We start from the raw sequence: 26,123 nt of genomic DNA on the forward strand, positions 1-26,123 counted from the left end.
TTGACATCCTACAAATTTCAAATTGTTCTTTTATTTCCCTTTTGCAAGCACATTAATTTTAAAAAGTCTTACATACTGTATATAAAAATTGTATCTATTCTATATTTTGAAGGGTTTGTTTGTGCAAAATAAAGCCACACTTCCCAATTACTTACAGACACCAAATTTTGCATAGACAATCCTGCTGCTTAAAGTAGCTGAATGCACTACTTTTTACACTGGCATATGCTAAGAGAAAGCTGTAAAAAACTTTTTTAAAAAAACAACCGCAAAATGACTTCCCTTGATCAACGACAGCCCTCACCTACTAGTTATTTCCATTTTCATTGTCCTTCTTGTTAGAATAATTTTGGGGGCTAATGCTATGGGGCCTTTCAGGATTTCAGCAGATAATAATCTGGCCTGGGTTGGGATTTTTCTGCACTTAAGTAATATTTATTGGAGACTTTGTTAAGCCGGACGGATATGCAGACGGCTACATGTGCTACTACAGCTGGTTGAAGGGGACCAAATCCAGTTGCCAGTCGATCTGGTTCCTTTTGACCAGCCCCAGGGGCACAAAAAGCATCCTTTGTCTCCCTTGAAGAGCTGCGGCCCTTTTTATCTCATCAGCTGGAGTAGTTCCTTCTTCTTGAAGCACAGATGGAAGGCCGACGTTTCCATTCCAGGCAGGGATTCCGTCCCAACAATACATACTTCTTAACATTCCATAACGCCGGCCGACTCCATATGGGCATATGAAGAAGTATGTAGGCTCAGGAGGGAAGGAGAAGGCGAGAGGGAGAAAACTGCAGGACCTCGTGCCTTGTGCCGTTCAGTGGAGCCCAAGAAATCGGAGAAGGAAGGCGGTGCTCAGTGGCGGAGCTGCACCAGTCTGGCAAGCTGAAAGGCCCAGGTTCAGTCCCCGGCGTCTCCACCAGCTGGGAAAGACCCGTCTCTGAAATCTGGAGAGCGGCTGCCAGTCAGTGTGTGTGGACGATACTGAGCTAGAGGGACTCAGAGTCTGACTCAGCAGGCGGCAGCTTTGTCCGTCTTTATGTTGAAGATCCCTAGAAAACATAATTTAAAAGCCTGTTAGCAGAGATTAGAGGAACAAAGAGATGAGGGAGTTTAGATTAGAGAACCTCAAAGATAAATGGAAATAGATTTATTAGCAGCAATGGCAAAATGCGGCTTCCATGATCAGAGGCAGTATACCTGTGAATACTATTTATTTATTTTACATTTTATATCCCGCTCTTCTTCCAAGGAGCCCAGAGTGGTACATACTTACGTTTCTCCTCACAACAACCCTGTGAAGTAGGTTAGGCTGAGAGAGAAGTGACTGGCCCAGAGTCACCCAACAAGTATCATGGGTGAATGGGGATTTGAACTCGGGTCTCCCCGGTCCTAGTCCAGCACTCTAACCACTACACCACGCTGGCTCTAAACATTGCAGCAAACAACCACCACCACCAGGATGTGGATGTCATTTTTATAATCTGTTTGTGAACTTCTTTGGAATGATCTGACTCCCTAAAGCGCTGCCTTTATGTATGCATATTATTACTGTTGTTGTTTACACAGTCAGACAGGTGTTGCTGACTGGTTTGTTTTATCCAGACATCAAGACCTTCCCAAGGACCTGGGATGGCTGAATTTTATTATCAGTGTTGTTGCTGTTGTTATTATAGATATCGTCGCAGAATATAGGCTGTCCCCAGTAAAGTTGATTTTTGCAATTGGCTGATGGTGATTTCTGTGGCCCCTATGGTGTTGAGGTGCTCTTCAAGGTCTTTTGGGATTGCACCCAGGGCGCGAATGATCTGGCTCTCTAAAGTGCTGCTTTTATGTACAGTGGTCCCTCGACTTACGTAGTTAATTGTATACTTCTTCTTCTTCTTCTTCTTATTCTTATTCTTATTATTATTTTACATTTTATATCCCGTTCTTCCTCCAAGGAGCCCAGAGCGGTGTACTACATACTTATGTTTCTCTTCACAACAACCCTGTGAAGTAGGTTAGGCTGAGAGAGAAGTGACTGGCCCAGAGTCACCCAGCAAGTATCATGGCTGAATGGGGATTTGAACTCGGGTCTCCCTGATCCTAGTCCAGCATTCTAACCACTACACCACGCTGGCTCTCATGTGCCATCATCTACTACTACCACCACCACCACTACCACCACTACTACCACTATGACGATGACAACAACTACTACTATTACTTATATACCACTCTTTATATACTTTGTATATACCACTCTCAAAGCAGTTTACAAACAAACAAATGGATGGTTCCCTCTCCCCAAAGAACTCATAGTCTAAAAAGAAACAGAAGGCATTTACTTAATTAGATGTAATGGGATTGTTAAGATATTGTAAAAACCAATAAGATTTTAAAAAGCAAAAAAAAATAAATAAAAAGAAACAGAAGGCTTCATAATGCAATAAATAAATAATAAATAAATAAGGTTGAGACTAGCAACAACTGCTGGAGAGATACTCTGCTGGGGTTGGACAGGGCCAGTTGCTCTCCCCCTACTAAATACAAGAGAACCACCACTTTGAAACGTGTCTCTTTGTCTAATTAGCAGGGGACTATTTTATAAGCCCTCCCTTACATTTTCTGTTATCTAAATAATCTATATATATATCATTCTCTAAGTCGTACCCGTGGCTAATCCTATGTGTGGCAGCTTTCGCAAGAGTTTGCAAGCGAGCTGCTGGGAGTGGGAGAGGAAAGCAGCAGCGGTGGCGGGGGGTGGGGGGAAAGTGGTGTGTGTGTGGGAGAAAGTGGTGGCGGGGGGAGAGAAAGCGGGGGGGGAGAGAAAGTGGCAGGCAGCCACAAAAAAAGGTGAATGGGTGGGCGGGCGGTGGGGGCACAAAAAGGAAGCCGGAAAGAGGAAGCAGCAGGCACTAGCAGGCTGGCAGTGGCTGGCCAGGCGACTGGGTGGAGAGAGAAAACAGCAGGCAGCCTGACCATGGTCATCCCTCTCACGAGGAGACTGGCTGAGCAGGCAGCAGCAAGGGCGGTGCAGCCTTCTTCTCCGGGCCCGCCTGCTGGCCAAATGACAGGTCGGCCTGCACTGGGGCTGAATGAGGCCTCTCTGTGAGGCAAAGAGACCAGCTGAGACCATGAGGAGGAACGCGGTGGTGGTGGGGAATGATGAATGGACAAGTGGTGAGTGGGTGGGGGAAAAGAACGGGCAAGCACTGAGCAAGGGGGGGGAGCGCGAATGGGCACAGCTGCCAGGTGAGTGGGCAGGGGACAAACGGGCGAGCTCAGCGAGCGGCAGTGGGGAGGAATAGGCGAGTGGCGAGTAGGTGGGGGGAGGAACAGGTGAGTGTGGGGGGACAGGTAAGCAAAGTCTCTGGAGGGGAGGCCAAAGGCTGAGTGCAGTAGTGCACAGGTGCTCTGTGCGGATTCAGTTAGTTTTATCTAATTAACTATCTCTTGATTTTAAACCATTTGCAACCCACCTAGGACCACATCCAGCTTTTCTTATAGATAAGGCTTTTACATTTCCATGTGGGACTTCAAAGGAATGGCTGGAACATCAGTGTTTTCCTCAGAACCAGCAGAAACTTCCAGAAGACTATCGCTAAGCCACAGGATAACAGGATTTGCCCATTCCCACTTGTGCAGTTACTTCCCTGGAGAGATATACCAGGTCCAACACACACTTTTCTTCTCCAGGCTTTTAACAGATTTATTGTTTCCTTTGCTGGTTTTATAATAGCAGATTGAGGGGCACCCCTTTCATGAGGTGAAATGAGGCAGTCACCTCAGGTGGGAGGCACCGGCAGGGCAACAAGATGTACTCCATTGCTGCCATTGGAGGTGCCTCACTTCACATGCTGCCTCGGGTGGATTTTATGTTGCTTATAATGATTGTAACGCTGCCATCTATATACTGTATATAATTTTCTAAGGTGTACCTATAGCTAATCCCGTGTGTGGCAACTCTTGTGAGAGTTTGCGAACAGAAGCACCTGATTGGGCCGTGGGGATTCCATATGCAGATAGGGAGGAGGAGCCTGTTGCACCATGGTGATTGGGCAGTGGGGATTCCATATGCAGATAGGGAGGAGGAGCCTATGATGGTTAAGGACAGTTGGAACGCAACTGTTACTGGTTGAAATATGTTCTTGATTGTAGAGGAGAGGAATTTATATATATAAAGGATAGTAGGCAGGGGTCTGCAAAGAGAGGGGTCGTGAGGGAGGAAAGAGCCCCTTCAGGAGAAGGAGGATGTCATTGTGTGAATTAGATGAGGAAACAAGATGAACAAGATCTGTTAACTCAGGAAGGGAGAGAGAGAGAGATAAAAAGAAAGAAAGAAAAGAAAGAAAGAAAGAAAGAGTTGAGGAACAAGAAAAAGATGGGAGGGGTTAGGGTTAGGGTACTCCCATAATCGGGCGCTTCCGTAATTGATCCAGTCTTGCAATCCCTAGAGTGCCCGCTACCATGCATTGAGCGTTCCCCTCTTCAGACAAGCCCTGCTGTAAGCATGAGTGGCAGAGCGTGATTGACACAGCATGGTGATTGACACAACAGGGGCAGGACTTCCTCCCCCGGGCCCCCCTGTAACGCCTGTATTAGACTACAGTTTCACCTGGAAGCAGGACCAGGGATGCCCCAGAACCCTGGACAGCTCCCGGGGAAGAGGTCAGGACCACGTTCAGAGCTGAGCAGGAGAATTCAGAGGTGGGCATCACATCCCAAGCGGAAGTTGCTCCAGCAGGGTCTCTTCCTCAACTACTCCTGCTCTCCTCAGGCAGGGTGACTTGGCTCCACCGCTTCCAGGAGCAACCTGTGGTCCTTAAAGGGGCCATGCCTGGATGCATAGGCACCTGCTCTGATAGCGATGGGGAGCTTCCATCATAGCATCTTCCTCCAAACTGGAGCAGATTGGCAGGGCCTTGACCTCAGGGTTTGCTGGGAGTACTGACTGGGCTTCTTCCAGTTCATCTGGTGTGAAAGTCCCCAATAGCAGGAGGCCACCAGGTGCCTAGGTCAGTGGGGCCTCTCAGTCCAGCGCCTCTCCCAGGCTCTCTGCCCCATTCCTTACTCAGGATGTGAAAGGCTCTGGGGTCACGACAGATGGCCAGGACGTCAACCCCCAAACCATGAAGGGGGCCCACAAGGTATTGGCCAAAGCCCTCCACCAACCCGACGCCAAGACCACCAAGGTCCATCTAGTCCAGTCGCCTGTGGTCGCCAGCATGAATTGTCCACTTTTGCGAAGCAGGGCTAGCCTTGGTCTGCATTTGGATGGAGCCCTGTCTGCTGCAAGGCATTCCCTTTAGGGGATGGCGTCATGGCAGAGCACCTGCTTGCATGCAAAAGGCCCCGGTTCATTCCCTGGCAACATCTCCAGGTAGGGCTGGGAAAGAGGCTTCTCCATCTGAAACCCGAGAGAGCTGCTGCCTGTCAGTGTGGCAGTGGAGCTGGGGCCCCCTCAGGAGCTGGGGCCCCCGGGTTCTTTGAACTCTCAACCATGACAGGGGAGGAGAGCTGGTCTTGTGGTAAAGTAAAGTTGTGCCTTCGAGTCGGTGGCGACTCCTGGCGCCCACAAAGCCCTGTGGTTCTCTTTGGTAGAATACAGGAGGGGTTGACCATTGCCTCCTCCTGCGCAGTATGAGATGATGCCTTTCAGCATCTCCCTATATCGCTGCTGCCCGATAGAGGTATTTCCCATAATTCAAGTGTGAATTATCACCTTTGCTAAGCAGGGTCTGCCCTGGTTGCATTTGAATGGGAAACAACATGTGAGCGCTGAAAGATATCCCCCTTAGGGGATGGGGCTGCTCTGGGAAGAGCATCTGTATGCAGAAGGTCCCAGATTCCTTCAGTGGCATCTCCAAGATCAGGCCGAGAAAGACTCCTGCCTGCCTGCAACCTCGGAGAAGTCGCTGCCAGTCTGTGTAGACAATACTGACCTAGATGGACCTATGCTCTGACTCCGTATAAGGCAGCTTCCTATGTCCATATGGTGACACGTGCCTTTGGCCCTGGTGCCGCTGACAGGTGTTATTGACTGGTTTGTTTTATCCAGACATCGAGTCCTTCCCAAGGACCTGGGATGCCAGAATTTTATTGTCAATTGTTATAGATATCGTCACAGAATATAGGCTGTTCCCAGTAAAGCTGCTTTTTGTAATTGGCTGATGGTGATTTCTGTGGCCCCTATGGTGTTGAGGTGCTCTTCAAGGTCTTTTGGAATTGCACTTAGGGAGCCAATTACCACTGGGATTATTTGGGTCTTTTTCTGCCACAGCCTTTCAATTTCAGTTTGTAGATCTTTGTATTTTATTATTTTTTCTATTTCTTTTTCTTCTATTCTTCTATCCCCTGGTATTGCTATGTCGATTATTTTGACTTGTTTTTCTTTCTTCTCAACTACAGTTATATCTGGTGTATTGTTATTATTATTATTTCTTGTTCACACAGTCAGACAGGTGTTATTGACTGGTTTGTTTTATCCAGACATCGAGTCCTTCCCAAGGACCTGGGATGCCAGAATTTTATTGTCAATTGTTATAGATATCGTCTTTATTTATTTATTTACACAGTCAGACAGGTGTTATTGACTGGTTGTTTTATTGTTGTTGTTGTTGTTATTTTACATTTCTATCCTGCTCTTCCTCCAAGGAACCCAGAGTGGTGTACTACATACTTGAGTTTCTCTTCCACAACAACCCTGTGAAGTAGGTGAGGCTGAGAGAGAAGCGACTGGCCCAGAGTCACCCAGCTAGTTTCATGGCTGAATGGGGATTTGAACTCGGGTCTCCCCGGTCCTAGTTCAGCACTCTAACCACTATGCCATGCTGGGTCTCTATGCCTTTGGGAGGGACCCGTTGTCTGCTGTAACCTGACCTACGACCTCCTGCAGAGCTCCAGTAACCGCTTGCTGAGCAGGTGAAGCAGCCGGCCAAGTAGCCAAGGCAAGCATTTCCCACTCATCTGCCTGCCTGCCTGCCTGCCACCTCACCAGTGTCCCCTGTAAGAGGGAATCCCCAATGTGGTTGACTACAACTCCCAGCATTCCCAGCCAAAGGCCACTGCAGCTGAGGATCCTGGGAGTTGTAGTCAACAACATCGGGGATTCCCTCTGACAGGAAACACTGCATCTCACACCCAGACCCCTCCCTGTAAAGCAGCACCCAAAGATTCAGTCCAAGCCATCTTAGGCAGGCAGACCAAGGGCCAAATGCAAGACACTAAAGCTCTTCTCGCGATCAGTGAGAAGAGCTGTAAGGGGGCTCCTCTCCCTGCAGACGATTGGAACGAAGCCCTGGGCAGCTGGATCGTTCGCCCACACGACTGCCGGTCCCGTCATGGAGCTGGTGGGGTCTGCAGGGATCGGGGGCCGAGCAGCCCCTAGAAGTTCCAGGATGCCCCGCGCAAATCCTGGAGAGACCCCTGATCCCGGGAGGCTGCTTGAAGCCTCCCGGTTGGGGGTCTACTCTTGTGTCGCCACGCCCCACGGCGACACATGAGCCCCTCGGCTAAGGGGAGGGGTATTTTGGGCAGCTGTGCAGCTCCTGTTGCAGCAGACGATCACCCAAAAGCGGGCTAGGCTCCCTTAGCCCGCTTTTGGGCGATCCTGAGAATCCCCTCACCCAGTTCCACACAGCCAGATGCTCTCCAGGCCGCTGAGGCAACGTTCCCTTCAGAAAGCAAAGGCATTCTACACACGGCCTCAGAGACAAGGCTTCCCCATTTTGTAAAGAGAGACACAGGAAGTTGCTTTAGAGCTGGTCCGGTGGTAGCAAGCATGAATTGTCCCCTTTGCTAAGCAGGGTCCACCCTGGTTTGCATTTGAATGGGTGACTAGATGTGTGAGCTCTGTACAAGATTCCCCTGAGGGGAGGGGGGCCATATTAGCTCAGTGGAAGACCCTGGCATCTTCAGATAGGACTGGGAAAGACTCCTGCCTGTAACCTCGGAAAGCTGCTGCCAGTCAGTGTAGATAGTACTGAGCTAGATGGACCAAAGGAGTATACTCAGTATAAGGCAGCTTCCTAGGTTCCTATGTACCGAGACAGAGCCTTGACCCATCAAGCTCAGGATTGTCTACTCTGACTGGCAGCAGCTTCTCCAAGGTTCCAGGCAGGAATCTCTCCCAGCCCAACCTGGAGATGCTGCCAGGGACCGAACTTCCTGCATTCACGCAGATGCTCTACCACTGAGGTCCAGCCCCACCCGCTAAGGGGAATAACTTACAGCAGACAGTGCAGTCACCCATCAAAATGCAAAGCCAGGCAACTCCTCCTTAGCAAAGGGAACAACTCATTCTCACTTCTGCAAGACCAGCTCTCCACCTGACGCACTAAAAGTGGAGTAAGGGTGGCCGAGACTAGAGTCAGCCGAAGGCAGCCCCCAAAGGCCCAGTGAAAAAGCTGGGGGCGCTCCTGGTGCCTGCCCTGGACCCCTGGGGAGGATCAGGCCTAGCTAGTAACCAGCAGCTGCTGACTCAGTGGGTCCCCTCCCTTTGCTGTGGCCGACGACATGGGCTTCTTTCCACATTAGCACCGGAAAGATTCACTGAGGCCATTCACACAATCAAAAACTGTGTTCTACCCAGGTTTGGGAGCTGTGTGTGCTGCCAGTTTTTGGTTGCATGGAAGTCAGGGAGGAGGGAAACCTGAGTAGAAGTGATTGTGGGGAAGCAAGGCAGGAGGATACGCTACCCAGCTTTTCCTCCTCCCTTGCTTCCACACAATCACTTCTACCCAGGTTTCCCTCCTCCCTTGCTTCCACGCAACCAAAAACTGGCAGCACACACAGCTCCCAAAACTGGGTAGAACACAACTGTTGATTGTGGGGATTTATTTATTTTACATCATATTTTGAATGATCTCATTGTTTTAAATAGCTAGTTTCACCCCCCCCATCAAACGTCTAAAACTGGGGTCAGCCGCTTTTCAGAAGTGGTGTGTCAAGTATTCATTTATTCACTTGTTTTATAGTGGATCCCCTCATAAACACAAAGAAATCTTATGTAGATTTAGGTAAAGGTAAAGTGTGCCGTCAAGTCGATTTCAAGTCCCGGCGCCCACAGAGCCCTGTGGTTGTCTTTGGCAGAATACAGGAGGGGTTGACCATTGCCTCCTCCCGCGCAGTATGAGATGATGCCTTTCAGCACCTTCCCATAGTGCTGCTGCCCAATATAGGTGTTTCCCATAGTCTGGGAAATATACCAGTGGGGATTCGAACTGGCAACCTCTGGCTTGCTAGTCAAGTCATTTCCCCGCTGCACAACTTAAGGTGGCTTATGTAAATTTAACTAAGTGCTTATTGAGAAACAACTCCATTTTCTTCTTCTCCTTTCCCTCCCTTTCCCTTTCTGACTCCACACCCCACACGCTCAACAGGATCCCCACTGGGACAAACTTCTCAACAACACAATGTAAAAGAATCTGGATAGAATACCACATCACTCTAAGGTTTCGTGTGCAAGAAATACGTTTTAATGTGGGTCTCTCTCCCCCTCCCCCCGCTCTATAATTAAACAGTTGTCCTTGTATCTAAAGTAAATAATTTTCTTAAAATACTTAATAAACTTAATTTAGAATAAATTGAAAAATAAATCTCACCAGTTTAGTGTGATCCAATGTGATTCACTGGTAAGGTTCAGTGGTCTCTCTGTTTTGTATCTAGTGGGAATTTGCAGTTCGGAAATGCAATAAAATTTGTGCCCAGTCTAGGCTTTTGCCCTGGACCAGTAGTGGCATGTCCTAAGGAGCCAGGGGGGTGCAGCAGGAGATGCAGCTGCCTCTGCTTCCTGGCAGCTCAGGCTATTCCCTTCTCTCCTGCCCGACCCATGCTGCCTGCAGGCTGGCCATTCATCAGGTAGAGCTGCATGGTTAACTGTGCAGCTCTACCTGATGAATGGACAGCCTGCAGGCAGTGTGGGAGAGTGCTTCTTGGGTGGGGCAGGAGAGAGAGGAACAACTTTTGGTCGTCCCCCCCCGGCTCATTAGGATGAGCTGCTACTGTCTTGGACAAACAGAATTTCTGAGAAGCTCCCACCAATAATGTATTTTACTAGATACAGACAATGAGAAATTTCAGCATCCCTTTCTGGAAACTGGGGATGATCTACCACAGAAGAACTGGCGTCGGCTAAATTCAGCACTGCAGACTCATTTCAGGAGTCCACGTACGTGCGGTTGAAAATCATTCTGCACATCACTTTTGGCACCCATGCCATAGGTTGCCTATCCCTGGCCGAAAACTTTGTGTGTGGGACAGAACTAAGAAGTAGGGTTGTAGAATTGTCACTGTGCTGAAAAAACCAAAGCGGCAGTGTGTGTGTGTGTGTGACGCAGATTTTGAAGTATGCCCAGAAATGTCCAGTTCCAGCCCTGCTGGATGCACACGACTGCCCAAGCCACGGGCCTGCACCTTCCCAGATGGCTTACAAAGAGACTACAAGCCTTGCCAGGCTGGGCTGGGAAACCAGTTTGTTCCGCGACCTTGCAGAGGCTGGGAAATTCTTGGCAGAGTCACCTCTGCAGAGAACTGGCATCAACAAAGAAACACCAACATTCTGAAAGAATGGAGATGCCCAAAGGGAAATGGCTAGGCCTCTTCCCACAACACACAAACACACACACACCCCTCCAAAACATCATTCCATGTGCAAAATCTAGAACTGGTTGCTGGAAGATGTTTCCTGCAGCATCCGCGTGTTTTTGAGCTGATTAATTTGCCGAGGGCAGGGGTTCTCAAACTCGGGTCCCCCAGATACTGCTGGACTACAACTCCCATCACCCCTTGCCAGAATGGCCTTTTACTCTTGATTGCAACATCATGTGATGATCTACGTGTGCGAATGGACCACTGCAGATAGAAGTCCCTTTGGCAGAAGAGCTCTATCCGTTCCTCTGCGGTAGGCTGGTTCTCACAATTCTAATCAGGATCAGAGGTGCACCCAGCCAGCTAGGAGAGCTGGGTGTGCTCCCGATCAATGGTCATGAAAACCCAAACAGCAAGGTAAGAGCCTAGAGGAGGGAGGAGTGATTGTGTGGGAGGCAGGTGCTGGCAGGAGCTGGGTCCCTATCCAGCCCTTTGGGGACAGAGAGTCGTTTTAGCCATTTTATTTATGTATTTACCTTCTTTCTATGTAAACCGCTTTGGGAAACATTTGTTGAAAAGCGGTATATAAATATTTGTTGTGTCGTATCGTATCGTGTCGTATCGGACAGGCAGGCCCTACCCAGATTCTCTCTCCAGCATTTTGGTCCTGCTAACTGAGCAAAGAGGCACCTTCTAAAGTGGTGGATCTCTTATATCGAGCAGGGGGAGAGGACGCAGGGAGAGCGCCACTCGGCTCTGCTGGCGTATTCATAACAAACAAACAAACAAACAAACCCACCCAAAACAGAGTATCGCAAAGAAGCCATAAGCCTCCAATGCTTCTTTATCCAAGAAGAAAGAAGACCTTGTGGCATTAACCACGTGGGGAAGTGGGGAGCATATTACCCCACATCTGTTGACAGTCACCAAATGTAAGGAAAGGAAGTGATGACCGTGCAAAGGCAGCCCTTCCATGAGGCAAGGCGAGACAGTCACTTCAGGCAGCAGATCATTGGGGTGTCAGCAGAGCAGTAAGATGACCCCGGACACCCCCCTCAGAGCAGTACTTTGGGATCGAGCTGACCTTTGCAGACTTTGCAAGCAGTGCCTCTCCTCACGGTCTTTGCAAAGCCCGCAGAAGCCCAAGGAGAGGAGCTGCTGGCAGCCTTCTCTCCTGTCTCTTCCCCAAGCACTTCCAAAACTTGCAAGGCTTCATTTTGAAAGGGGGCTGCCCCCCCCGCCCGGGTGCACACCCCCATAACCCCCAGGCAAAGGCCATTGCAGCTGAGGATGCTGGGAGTTGTAGTCAACAGCATCTGGGAATCCATGTGACAACAAGCATGGGTGTACATGGTTATGTTTATCCCCCAACAATCCTGTGAGGGAGACGAGGCTGAGAGATAAGTGACTCAGAGAGATAAGGCCCAGAATCACCCAGTACGTTTTATGCATGGATGGGGATTTCAACTCAGGTCTCCCCAGTCCTGGTCTAGCACTCTAACCACTATACCACGCTGGCTCTCTGGGTCCGACAAATTTAGGACCGACAAGAGGAAGTACTTTTTCACACGGCACATAATCTATGGAATTCTTTGCCAGGGGATGTGGTGATGGCCACCAGCTTGGATGGCTTGAAAAGGGGCTTAAACAAATTCATGGAGGACAGGTCTTTCAGTGGCTACTAGTCCGGTGGCTGTGGGCCACCTCCAGCCTCAGAGGCACGATGCCTCTCAATACCAGTTGCAGGGGAACAACAGCAGGAGAGGGGACATGCCTTCACCTCTTGCCTGTGGGCTTTCCGGAAGCATCTGGTGAGGGGCCACTATGTGAAACAGGATGCTGGACTAGATGGGCCTTGGGCTTGATCCAGCAGGTATGTTCCTATGTTCTTATGTCCCCAGATCAGCGTGTGGATGGACACCTCTTGATTTTTTCTGTGCTTGAGAACTGTTACATTTGTACTTGCTTCACACCAATGTTCCCTGTAACAGGGATTCCCAGATGTTGATTACAATGCCCATAATCCATTGCAGCTGGGGATCCTGGGAATTGTAGTCAACAACATCTGGTAATCGCTGCTATAGGGAACACTGCTGTGACGCAGGTCCAAACGTAAACGCAGGTCCAAGAGGTGTCCATCCACACGTGTGTGAACCAGCCCTGTGGCGCCACATTCCAAGGTCTGCACCTTTGAAATGATCTGTTGACTAACTACGGAGCTGGAATGTTTCTGAGCAGAAGAAGGGGTGGATGACACCAGAAATCCTAATATTAATTTGGGAAGATCCTGAGGAAGGAGAGCTTGTTGATTCTGCCCAGCTCAGGATTGAATGCCAGAATACTTGGACTGGGGTTCAGCAGCGTATGGAGCAATCCAGCCAAGTCACAGCACTGATGACGTGTTCCTTGGAGAAACTGCCAAAGGAGGATTGGATAAAGGGAAGCACAAATGCGTACGTACACACACACACACACACACACACACACACACACACACACACACACGCTCCTTTTGCTGCTCGGCATTTGCTATAAAAGGAAGTCTCTCACTGCTTAATCTGCTCGCTTCCAGCTCTGGCCCATGGCTTCTGCAGCCTCTCACTTAACAGAGATGTTCCAGGTTCCACTACTCACTGCCATGGCTTGGCCTCGTTCCCGCTTCTGCCCCCTTCCTCCGCCAGCTCAATCGATCCCATTATAAAGTGACTGCATTAGCCACTTTATCAGATGAACACATTAAAAAAAAAAGAAAAAGAAAAGAAAGAAAGACCAAAAAGAAAAAAGAAAAAAAGAACAGAGTGGCTCCAAGAAAATAAGTCTGGAACTTCTTCAAATCCACACCCTGTTTTACATCAACAAGGTTTGCTGGTTAGGGAGCGGAAACCCTAAACCACTCATCCCCCTGTCTCACCCAAAGCAATTCGAGCTGGAATGTGTACGACTGGTCCAGCAAAAGGGATCACCTTGGCTACTGGAGCAGCCAAGGTGGAAAACACACGACACCAAAATTCAGTCCCCCAGTCAATCGAAATGGCTGGTCTCCCAACTTGGTGGCAGCCACCTTTTGCCCACAAATGACAACGCCGGCTGGGGAAAAAAAATATTTCAAAGATCGAGGAACCTGCATGAAATGTTTAGGAGCCCCAAGCAAGCTGATGCCTTGATTTCACCCCCCAGGGCTGCTATTCAATTTACACTTTCCAAATTAGGGGAGAGAGAATCCTTTAATAGAGGTGGGTGGGCCCACTCTTAGAAAGGCTCTTCCATTCAGATTTCTTTGAGGGGAAAGCTGCCAGTCAAGAGAACAGCAATGCGATAAATTCCCTGGTGATATTTCCATTTTAAAAAAATAAAATATTGATTTTATAGTACAGACGCAAGATATTTCTAGCGGTGAACATCTACATAGGACTGCTCCCCACCACCTCCAGGATTTGAGGCCTAGGGCCCCTGAGAGTAAATCAACGCACCCTTGCCAGCGACTGGAAGCTTCTGCACTTTGGGTGCCCGGGGAGGGTTGAAGTGGGAGAAGGATTGTCATCATGCATCCCCCAACCCCTCTGCATAGGGATCTGTGTGGTTGTGCTCAGAGCTTCAAGCAGGCGCTGATGAATCCTGCTCTTTGAATTGAATCCAAGACCAAGAAGTCCCCCAAAGTTGCAGACCTCAGTGGGACTGGACACTTGATCGGTGCTTCACTTTGCACAAAACTCCCGGGGGCAGAGAAAAAGAAGGTGCAAGCACGAAGCACCTTGCGGCCATCCCTTTCGGAGCCCCCACCCTTGGATGCCACATCCTGCCCATCTCTCCCATCCCTGGCGGTGCCCTTAAGGAGGGGGTCTTCGTCCCGGACCCCCTGGAAAGGAGACCATGGCAGCCCTCAGTCCCACTTGGGAGCCAACCCCTTTGCTCTCAGGAGGAGGAAGACCCCCTGGCCTCCCCAGAGAAGGCCACCCCTTGCAAAGCGGTGAGGCCAGGACCCAAAATGCAGGAGGGGTGTGTGGTGGTGGTGGTGGTGGGGCGTCCCGTTCTCCATGTGCCGGCTGGCCAAAAAGGTGTCTCTAGGGAGAAGGCTGCCTGCCCACCACCAGCACCACCAGCAGCAGCAGCAGTTCTGTACTGGTGAAGGTTAAACACGCCCAACTCTTCTGCAGTGTGCCCAGAGATCCGCCCCCCCCACCTCTTCTGCTCTGCCCCCTCTCCCCACCCCATCACTTACAGTCCTGGAGGCGATCTGCCATCCTCGCGGGGGGGCTCGGGGCCCTGCGGGATGGTGCCCTGCGCCGCCTGCCAGCATCTCTCCCCCGCGCCTCCCAAGCGCTTCTCTGCTGCTGCTCCTCTTGACTTTGCCACAGCAAACTCCCAGCGCATCGCGCCCGCATTCTCTTCCCTGGAAGCCGGCAGCGGCGGCAGCGGCAGTTCAGCTTGAGAAGTTCCTTCCTCGCAACGGAGGAGGGGAGGGATCTCGCCACAGCAGCAGCAGCGGCAGCAGCGGCACGGAAGGCGAGCTGAGCGTTGCAGGGGTTTCCAGGTGCAGAGGAGGTGAGGCGGCTGCCTGCCTGGGCCCCCCCGAGCAGCGACCGAGCGACGCTTCTTGGGGCAGAGTTCGGGGGCTCCCCCCGCCCGCCCGCATCAGATTCTCCAAGCCCCCTCCCCCTTAAGAGACAGCCCCTCCAAATAAGAATGAGTGCCACCCTGGGCAGAGGCGCGTCCATGTGCGTGCACTACACACACATGCGTGCACATGCACGCACACACACACACACACGTGCGTGCACACACAGAGTTTACTTTCCAACTGTCCGGGGATGAGAGTTTGCAGACTTCTGCTCATGAAATCCCTCCTAATATTGCCAGGGGTGTGTGCACATTGCAGAGAAGGCGCCCTTGCCTTCTGCTGTACACGGACCCCCGGCATGTGAATACATCTGGAGTTTGTTTGCCTTCTCTCCTGGGCAGGTCTGTGGAGCCTTCAGAAATGAAATGTTGAACTGGTGTGTGCACAGGTAAACCCGCCCGCCCCCACGAATGCATTGCACACACACATGCAGGTATACGCACACACGTATACACACATATCCACTTTCAGATCGTGTTTAATAATTCCTTTCCTTTCCATTCTTGATAGAACAGAAAAGAAAGTTTAATTTCTACTCTTCGAGTCTTTACAGATCGCAAAGCTCTGGGCGTGGCCCGTGGCAGAGTCAGTCCATGGCCTCAGAGCAGACCCACAGCCAGGGAAACTGGCGAAGGCAGAGGGAATACTTCCAGGTCCATAAAAACAGGGCACTTTCCAGATTACCTGCTCCGACAGTGTCACTACATGTCTGCTGTGTGTGCTTCTGTACTGCCTGTTTTGTGACACCGAAGTCCCTGTGCTGTCAGCCAGGTGCCGTTCACCTTTCCAATGACTCCTTTCGGATTCTACCCTGGCATTTTAGTCCTACGACGTTGCATGCGCGTCGCAGGGGGGAAAAGCAGCTGTATTTCCCCGCAAGCTATTTACGTTTTCAAAACGATCCTGCCACGCTGAAGGATTTTACTGCTGAACAGCGTGTCATCAGGAAAGCGCCCAGGTGGCCAGCTCTGTTTAATTAAACCTGTTTCATTGGGATGACTTCTTCGGGCACAATAATGGGAGTAGAATTCTACCTACAAGCTCCAGGTTTCTGGAGGTCTTCAGCAGGCCCCCTCCTACCTCCCCCCACCCCCGGCAGGTCCGGGACCAGACTATTTTGCATCCTAGGCAAGGCTAAGTACTTGCACCCCACCCCCCAAAAAAGGTTTCAACTTCGATTTTCAAAAGCAGATGTTTTGTAGGGGGGGAAATGAAAAGTACAAAACTTGAGACTGCTAAATTTATTTTATATTGCAAGAATAGGAAATACATCAATTTTTGATTATCTTTCTCAAATACAAAAGATTGAGATATTTTGGCACACAAATTGTTTTGATTGATTTGATACACTCTGCGCCCCTCTGAGGTCTGCGCCCTAGGCGGCTGCCTTGTTTGGCCTAATGGTAGCACTGGCCCTGCCCCCCAGAGAGTTGCTCTGCCTCTCCCCGCTACACACATGAAGGCTGTGTGGGCACACAGGTGGTCTCAGGCATCAACGGTGGCCTTTGCTAGCTGCTCGACTACAGCAGCAGCTGCTGCTGGCCCTGATGCCTACATACTATTCCTTACTGCGGCATAAGTATTCATTAAAAAATTAAAATTAAAATTAACATTCAGTGAGGGAGGCCAAGACTATCCCTCCACCACCTCTTTAAGACTGCCCTTGCCAAATGCTACATACACTGTCTTGGCTTTCACTTGGTCCCAATCTGCCGCTTCCGACTTACTCAGGGTAGAACATAGCAAGATGCATTATACTGAGTCAGGCCATTGGTCCCTCTAGTTCAGTATCGTCTGCACTGACTGGCAGCAGCTTTTCAAGGTTTCAGGCAGGAGTCTTTCCCAGGCGTACCTGGTGATGCTGCCTTGAATTTGGGACCTTCTGCATACAAGCAGACATTTGACCTCTGATCTACGGCCCCATCCCCTAAAGCAGGGGTGTCAAACTGCGGCCCTCTAGCTGTTGTTGGCCTACAACGACCATCATCCCTGGCTACTGGCCACAGTGGCTGGGAATGATGGGAGTTGTAGGCCAGAAACAGATGGAGGGCCGCAGTTTGACACCTCTGCCCTAAAGGGAAGATCTTACAGCAGACAGTGCTCCCATGTAGTCACCCATCCCAATGCAAACCCAAGGGGACCCTGCTTAGCAAAGGGGACAATTTGTGCACACTACTGTCAGATCAGCTCTCCTCCCTGGATCTGGGCCACAAAGAGCATGTCCTCCTGACTGTGCTCCAGGATCATGTGCACCACCCCAGGGCAGGGTTTTTGTTGGCCCTGCAGGAGAACCCTGGTGGGTTTCCCTAATATGGCTGGTTGCCCTGGCCCTGCCCACATGCTCTTAGCTCCTCCCCCTCACTGCCACTGGTCCAGTGGGGGTGGAGGAGGAGCAGCTGCTGTGGAAGGCCCAGAAGGGCAGCCAGGCAAGCAGCTTCCCCCTCCCCTCCCTCCTCTCCCCTTCCTTCCTTTCTTCCTTCCTTCCCACCACAGCCTGATCTCCACTGCACTGCAGCGCCACCCTTATAATGGCCACAGATGGTAGTGCAGTTCTTCACCCCAAGTTCTTGGCCAAAAATAGCACAAAAATGAGAGATACGCAGCACGAGGGGATGAGGGGAGGGGTGGATAGCCATGAGAAACCACCAGCGGCTGCTGCATTGGGGGGGAGGGAGGGAGGGAGGCACCTGACCGCAACTCCTGGGGTGCCAAGGGGCTAGGGAAGGCCGTGCCTGAAACCCTTGAGACAGTGCTGTAGAGTAGGGATTCCCAACCAGTGGTACTCCAGATGTTGATGAACCACAACTCCTGTCATCTCCAGCCACAATTTATTGTAGCAGGGGATGATGAGAGTTGTAGTGCATCAACATCTGGAGTGCAACCAGCGGGGAACCCCTGCTGTAGAGGATCTCTGGGGCATTAATGAGCCATTTGGAAGGGCAGTATACAAATCAAATAAATAAATAGATAAATAAATAAATAAAATAAAATAATGTGCACACTCACATTCCTCTTCACTGACTGCAAATTATGTTTACCTCTCCCCCAAGGAAAATTAGGGGGCCCTTTGAGATCAGATTGTCACTGCCCCCCTCAACAAATGCCAGTACCCGCCAACCCTGGCTTTGGGCAAGATCTCCATGCTCCAAGCCAAGTCGAATCCAGCCCCTGATGGAAGTTGTATTATATTGGGATTACATCCTCCCTCAGAGGAAGCCTGGGCAGCTCCTTTTATCCTCGCAAGAACCCTGTGAGGTAGGTTCAGTGGTGATGCAGCCAACGTCGCTCAGCAAACTGCACGGCTGAGCCAGGATTTCAGCTGCGGTCTCCTTCCAGTTCCAAATCCAAAATCACTGCGCTATGAATTCCCAGCCTGGGTTCCCCAGATGTTGTTGGACTACAACTCCCATCATCCTGAGCCACAACGGCTGAAGGTGATTGTGGCTGGGGATGATGGGAGTTGTAGTCCAACAACATTTAGGGCAGGGGCACCCATTTTGGGGAACCTGTTCAATCAACCAGGCAGACCCATCCTCTAGTGGCATTTCTGGTTTCAGCATGGCTCTGTCGCTATTCCCATGCTGCCTAGATGTTTAAGTGCTATAATTTGTTTGTTTGTTTGTTTGAAACATTTCATATACCGCCCACTCCGAAGACTCTGGGCAGTGTACAAAAACATGCAAAACAAGACAGCATTAAAATTACATTCTAAATAAAACTAAAGTAACTAACAGAGGGGGGGAAATAGATAAACTACAGGGTAAAAGCATGGCGAAAAAGAAAAGTCTTCAATAGGGATTTAAAAATCAACAAAGAAGGAGCTAAACGAATCTGCAGGGGAAGGGAGTTCCAGAGAAGTGGGGCAGCAACTGAGAAGGCCCTTTCACGGGTCCTAGCACACCAAACCTCTCGGAAATCAGGTACCGACAAAAGGGCCATCTGAGCAGATCTGACCGGACGGGATGTAATTGGATGGGAGAGGCGAGTCTGTAGGTAGACAGGTGCCAAACTCCACAAGGCTTTGAAGGTCAAAACCAGGACCTTAAATTGAACTCGGTAACGAATAGGCAACCAGTGCAGTGACTGCAGGAGAGGTGTTACCCTGTCATATTTTCTGGCACCCGTAAGTAAATGAGCCGCTGCATTCTGGACCCGTTGTAGCTTTCCGATCGTCCTCAAAGGTAACCCTAGATAAAGAGCGTTACAATAATCTAGGCGGGAGATGACAATGGCATGGGTCACTGTCATTAATGCTTGCTGATCAAGGTAAGGGCATAATTAATGAATCAGATGGAGCTGGGCAAAGGGACTTCTGGCCGCAGCCTCCACCTGCTGTTCAAGCAGGAGGTGCGAGTCCAAAAGGACCCCCAAGTCATGTACAAGCTCCTTCGGGGACAGCACCACCCCATCTAAAACAAAGTTCACATCCAGCTGTTGGCCAGTACGAGGGCTGAGTAAGAGTAGTTCAGTCTTGGTGGGATTCAGTCTGAGCTTATTTTGATTCATCCAGACCTTAACCAGGGCCGGATTAAGCTAGTGCAGGGCCTGTAGCATATGTTATAAAGGGGCCCTAAATTTTTTAAAAAATCCACATAAATATTAAAACATAAATTATTTACTTGCATAGTAAAGTGATTCATTTTTTTCATTTGCTATATTTTGGAGTATGGGAGACCAAGCCACAAACTCACCCTTACTACAACATCAGTGAACATGTGTATACAGTTTTTCAATTCAAAATTCTCAAAGTGGTTTACATAGAAAAATGAAGAGTGGATCGATGATTCTCTGTCTCCAAAGGGCTCACTCGCTAAAAATAAAAATGTGGAAGGCACCAGCAACAGCCACTGGACAAATGCTGTGTTGGGCCTTCTCTTAAAAGGGACATTTAGCAGAAAAGGGATATTTTATCTAACATGCACCAAATAAAACAGGTAAAGTTTTAACTTTAATTCCCAGTTGGAAGCTGGACGTGTGGGGCCCTCAAAAACGCGGGGCCCGTAGCAAATGCTACTTTTGCTACTATGTTAATCCGCCTCTGACCTTAACAGCTTCCAGGCATCGAGTAAGCACAGAAACAGCATCCCCAGAATGGTCTGGGGTGGCAAAGTGCAGCTGAGTATCATCAGCATATTGATGAAATCTCACCCCAAACTGGGAAATGACCTGACCCAGCAGCCCACTGGATCATGTGGATTAAGGTGGCCAGATCCAAACCCAGAAGACCCCTTGCTCTGAAAGTTTCCTAGAAGAGAGAGATTCTCCTGGTGCTGCTTTTGTCATCACAGAGAGGCAATGAACAGAGAAGCTGCACCGGCTAGAATTCTCCTCTCTGTGCAGCTTCTAAAGGTGCAGGAGCCATTGCGGGGGCTGCAGTTGGCAAGTCGAATGTATATAGCAAGACACAAACCACCCTGTGGTACAACAAGTGTTGTGTACAGTGGTGCTTTTTGGACAGACACACACATGAGCAATATTCAGGGTAAGATTAGGGGCGTCGCTGCCACAGTGCGGGGGAGAGGAATAAAGGAGTCAGCCGTGGCCCTGTGTTAGCTTGCTGCCTCTCTTTCCTGGCTGAGGTCGTGTGTCTTTAGGCTAACAGGCAGAAATGCAACTGGTGTAGCTTTTCTTGGCAGGGAGATGCCACAGTGGGGGGAAAATGTCCCCTGTTCTGTTTGTCATACAGCTGTTATAATACCAGCTCAGGAACCTTTAAAAGGCAGAGCCCCAAATTCCAGTGTGGCTCTTGCGGAGAGGGCTGTCAACTGCCCTGATTGTGTCAAGATCATCTAGAAAAATGGCGCTGGCGTCCTGAATAAAAATAAGTTGCTTTCGGGACAGGAGAACAACTGCCCCACATTTTAAATACACAGACATGAAACCTACAGTGATCAGTCTCTTCCAGAAACATAACACTACTGCACACCCTACTACAGGATTATGCCGTCTTGTTATTTAAGAGCAGCGCATCCTCTTAAAGAAGCAGTTGCTAGATTCAGCAATAGGCATCCGCACAGAGGAGGCCAGCAGCCATTTTGTGGGCCCTACTCGGGAGTAAGGTTGATGACTCAGGCACTGCTTTGGAGCCGGATCCAGGTTTGAGGGGGCCCTCGGTAAAATGACTGAGGTGGGCCTCTTTGCATGGTGGTAGAGAGGGGTTATTTTCATTTTCTATTTTAGGATGACACGTCCACCAGTAGCAACTAGTTGAGAAGGATAACCTCTGAATACCTTCCTTATGGCCAGACCATTTTAGTTTGGAAAAGAGGTGACTACAGGGAGACATGATCAAGGTGCATAAGATTATGCATGCAGTAGAGAGAGAGGGACATTTTTCTCCCCCTCTGACAACACTAGAACCAGGGGTCATCCCATGAAACTGAAGACCAGGAAATTTAGGACTGACAGGAAAAGGACAGAAGGACTGAAAAGGAAGTATTTTTCCCCACGTGGCACATAATTAATCTGTGGAATTCTTTGCCACAGGATGTGGTGATGGCCACTAGCTTGGATTACTTTAAAATAGGGTTCCCATATTCAAGCTTCTCAAATCCATATATTTGGAATATATGGATTTAGGCCATATATGTGGCCTAATATGCAAATTATGCAAATTATGCGGCACCTGATTTGCATTTTATCTATCTATTTGACAGATTTGTATACTTTCCCCTCCTTCTCTGCCCTCCCATGTGATTGGATCCTGAGTAAAATCTGGGCAATCTGGGCAGCGCATTTGAAATCTGTGTAAATCTGGGTGGAATTTAGCAGTTGGGTGGAGGAGCCAAAATCTGGGGGCTACCCTAAATTCTGGGGGACATAGCAAGGCTACTTTAAAAGGGGCTTAGAAAATGGCTCTATCAATGGCTATAGGCCACCACCAGCCTCAGTGGCAAGTTGCCTCTCAATACCAGTTGCAGGGGGGCAACAGCAGGAGAGAGGGCATGGCCTCACCTCTTTCCTGTGGGCTTCTTGGGGGCATCTGGTGGGCCACTGTGGGGTACAGGATGCTGGACAAGATAGGCCTTGGGCCTGATCCAGCCGGGCTGTCCTTATGTCCTTAATACCAGCTACAGGGGAGGAATGGGAGAAGAGGGGCTTGCTGGTGGGCCACTGTGGGAAACACTGAGGCCTGATCCAACAAGGCTCTCCTTATGTTCGTAGGAAGCTGCTGTCTACTGAGTCAGACCTTTGGCCATCTAGCTCAGTACTGTCTACACTGACTGGCAGCAGCTCTGAGTCTCTCCCAGGCCTACCTGGAGATGGACCGCAGATGCTCTTCCATGGACCCATCCCCTAAGGGGAGCGCTGTATCTTATAGGGCTCACACATGTAGTCTGCCATCCAAATGCAAAGCAAGTCAGCTCCTGCTAATCAAAGGGGCAATTCATACCAATGCGACGATGGATATGGCGCATATTTATATACCGCTTTTCAACAAAGGTTCTCAAAGAGGTTTACATAGAAAAATAAACAATACATAAATAAGATGGTCCCCTGCCCCCAAAGGGCTCACAATCTAATTCATGCTTGCTCCCACAAGACCTAGCAAGCTCTAATAATGAAAGTCAAGGAGCACAGTGAAAAAACGGGACTACAGCTAAATGTAAAGAAGACAAAACTAATGACAACGGGTACAGCAACCAGCCTCAGAACTGACAATGAAGACATTGAAGTGGTGGGTAGCCTCTGCCTTTTAGGATCGACCATCAACAGTCAAGGATCCAGCAGTCAAGAAATACGCCGCAGACCAGCACTTGGTAGGGTTGCCATGAAGGCCTTGGAAAGGATATTTAGATGCTGTGACGTGTCTATACCTACAAAGATTAGAATCGTTCGGACAATGGTTTTCCCCGTGACAGTCTATGGATGTGAAAGCTGGACTCTGAAGAAGCAAGATAGAAAAAGCATTGATGTTTTTGAACTTTGGTGCTGGAGAAGACTTTTGAGGAGACCATGGACAGCCAGGAAAGCAAACAAAAGTTCCCAGAACAAATTGAACCAGAATTTTCACTGGAGGCATAAATGACCAGGCTCAAACTATCATACTTTGGACACATTATGCAAGAACCCAGCTCCTTTGAGAAGTCCATTAAGCTGCGGAAAGTTGGAGGAAAGAGAAGAAGAGGACAACCAGCAGCAAGGTGGATGGACTCGATTACGACAGCAATGAACGCACCACTGAGAGACCTTAGAGGCCAAGAGGAAGACAGATCATCCTGGAGAGAATCTATCTATGTGGTTGCTAAGAGTCGACACCGACCTGAAAGCACTTAATCAACCAACCAATCAATCAATCAATCAACCAATCACCACAAGACCAGCTCTCCTCCTCAAGGGTTGTCAAACAACATTCCCACCAGTGGCTACCGCCTGCCATGTTTTATGCCCTATGTAGCATCACTGGCTTGTTGAGAATGAAAGATTCTCAGGTCCACCATTGTAAGGAGGTTTGCACATCAGGCATCAATCACTTGTTGCTGGTTGGGCCCAAGCCACGCCACCCCACGGGTAGGGATGTGCCTGAACCAGTTTGATACCTCCTTAGGGAAGCACCGAACTGTTTAGGGCACTGGCATTTGAACTGGTTTGGCGGGGTGGGGATCAGTTCCTTTTAAAAGCAGTTGAGCGGGACCTTACCTGCTCCTCCCCACTGCTTTTCTGGGCGAGGCGCTTGCTGTTCAAAAGGCTGTGCACAGCTGCAGTGCTGCTCATCGATACACATGTCTGAGCATCAGCAGTTCTGTCTCGGGAGGAAATGAAATACATCCTAGGGACGACAGTTTGTGGAACACTCATTGACCAGTGTCAGAAAGCAGCAGGGATCATTTTTCCCCACAAATGACAGGGGACACTGGTGGGGACAGGCACTTGGTGTGAGGGCCAAACCAGTTAAAGGAGTCCACCAAGCAAGAACCAGTGCCGCCATCTTGGTTCTCCGTCCGGTGTCTAGCCAGGTCAGAGGTCATGGCATAGTCTCTGTGCTGACCAGGTTGGGTGGACACCAAGTAAACACAAACCCCAGAGAGTGCTCTCTGATGCTGCGGAGGACCTGGAGGCATGCCCAGTCTGTAGATCATGTTCCTCTCTGCCCTTCAAAGGCTGCATTTCCATGTCCCCCTGCCAGGGGGGACATGGAAATGCAATGGGATGCTTCTTAGACTGCACTTCCCAGGCACACACACACCCCTGCCCCCCGCCCAACACCAAGCATAACTGAGTCAATCCTGGAGTTATTCACAAAAAGATTCTTCCCACCACATCTCTTACAAAACCACCTGCTCAGTTGAAATTAGCAACTGCTTTCCGGCGTTTTGGCTAAGATCAAGTGTAGCAGGGGTGGTCATACTGTGTGTGTGTGTTTTTTTTTTTCAAAAGGAGAGAGCAGAATTTCTCTGTGCCCCAACCACCAAATCTATGACTTTGTGGTGGTAATAATACTTTTTTTTCCTTTTAAAGAGAGAAGCAGAAGTTTTCCATGCACCAAATCTATGGGTTTTGGGGGGTAATAAATATTGTTTTTCTTTTAAAGAGAGAGCAGACATTTCCCGTGCCCCAAACACCGAATCTATGGCTTTTGGGGGCCTCCCAGTTTTTCTCCCTTTATCGCTTTAAAAAACAACAACAACCCTCACATAAATAGCCAGCTGAGGGCAAAGCCTAGCTAGCCCCCTCTGGGTTCAGACGCTTGAGTGACCTCAGTCAAATCGCTTCTCTCTGAGCCCCAATTTGTAAACCGCAATTGGGACCTCCTCACAGGATCGCTGCAAGCACAAATACGCAAAAGAGGGTGTTTTTTTTAACAAAACAAAAAACCTCTAATACACTCAACGAGGAGGCTATGCCAGAAGTTACATTCCTACCTCTGAGTTTATCGTCTTCGCCACATGTCACGAAAAGAACGCCATCAGAGCTGAAGCTCGCTGTCCTTCCCCATAGTCCAAAATATTAAAATATATAACCCCGATTCAAAGGCCCTGGCAGGACCTTACACCAGGACAGAGGAATACTCTGTTGAAACCGAGCGAGGCTGGGACATCTCTCTGCCCCCCCCCTCCCCACATCGTACAACGTTTGCTTGCTATTTTTGGCCGGAGCCTCAAAACTCCGCTCCGCCTATTAATAAGGAGAGTGAGAAATCCTTTTGGCCTCTGCTATATAAGGAAAGGTAGAAGGTTCCACACAGCTAAATATACTGGGAGCAGGCGAGGGGGGGGCGGGGAGGCAGGGGGGAGTCACACTTTTGGCACAGTGTGTGGAAAAGAGATTGTGTCAGGACAATTCAGAGGAGGCAGGCGCCTTTGCTCACGTACACTGTCTCTGCACGTGTAAGGGGAGAGAGTTCACAGCTCCAGCGTCAACTCAGCACTGCATCATGCGAAGACCTTCGACTGCTCGCCCTGCACAGTTTCCGACAGGGCTGCGTTCCAAAGCCTCCAATCTTTTGCAGAAGAAAAGAGAGAATTTCTTGTGCGTTTGGAAGACCCCCTTTTCTCATGCCATGATCACTATCCGGTTCCTTCCATGTACCCACCAGGACCTCATTCAAGCAATCTTTATTTCGGTCAGTGACCATTACTGAAGGCAGGTCTTGCAGCAGTGAGCATTAATGATAATAAATAATTATTACGAATAAACAACTTTATTTGTTAGCCGCCCCATAACAAATTGTTCTCTGGGCGGCTTACAACACAACATTAAAACACGAGATAAAAACACATAACACATTAAATCATAACAGATTTTAAAAGGGGGGGGGAGAGAAAATATAATATAAAATAATTAAAAAAACATTTTTAAAAAAATCAGTCGCAATCAGATCAAAATTTAAAAAAAATTAAAAGGCCTGAGTGAACACAAAGGTCTTTACCTGGAGTCTAAAAGAACAAAGCGATGAAGTCTGGTGAACCTCGCTGGGGAGGCTATTCCATAAACG

General features: G+C 49.3%; 1 long non-coding RNA gene across 2 annotated transcripts; it reads right to left on the reverse strand.

Annotated features, from left to right (window-relative positions):
- Positions 1–25,260, reverse strand: LOC128332479 (uncharacterized). Of its 2 annotated transcripts, XR_008310666.1 has the most exons (3): positions 25,051–25,260; positions 23,828–23,957; positions 22,574–23,072 (listed from the first exon to the last, which is right to left on the reverse strand). It is a non-coding gene; the product is annotated as an uncharacterized LOC128332479 (long non-coding RNA). The 2 variants fall into 2 exon arrangements; XR_008310665.1 differs by lacking the exons at positions 22,574–23,072; positions 23,828–23,957 and adding an exon at positions 1–1,049.
- Between the last annotated feature and the right edge of the window lie 863 nt (positions 25,261–26,123).

The sequence above is a fragment of the Hemicordylus capensis genome, chromosome 7 (genome assembly GCF_027244095.1).
Source record: "Hemicordylus capensis ecotype Gifberg chromosome 7, rHemCap1.1.pri, whole genome shotgun sequence".
Taxonomy (NCBI): Eukaryota; Metazoa; Chordata; class Lepidosauria; order Squamata; family Cordylidae; genus Hemicordylus; species Hemicordylus capensis.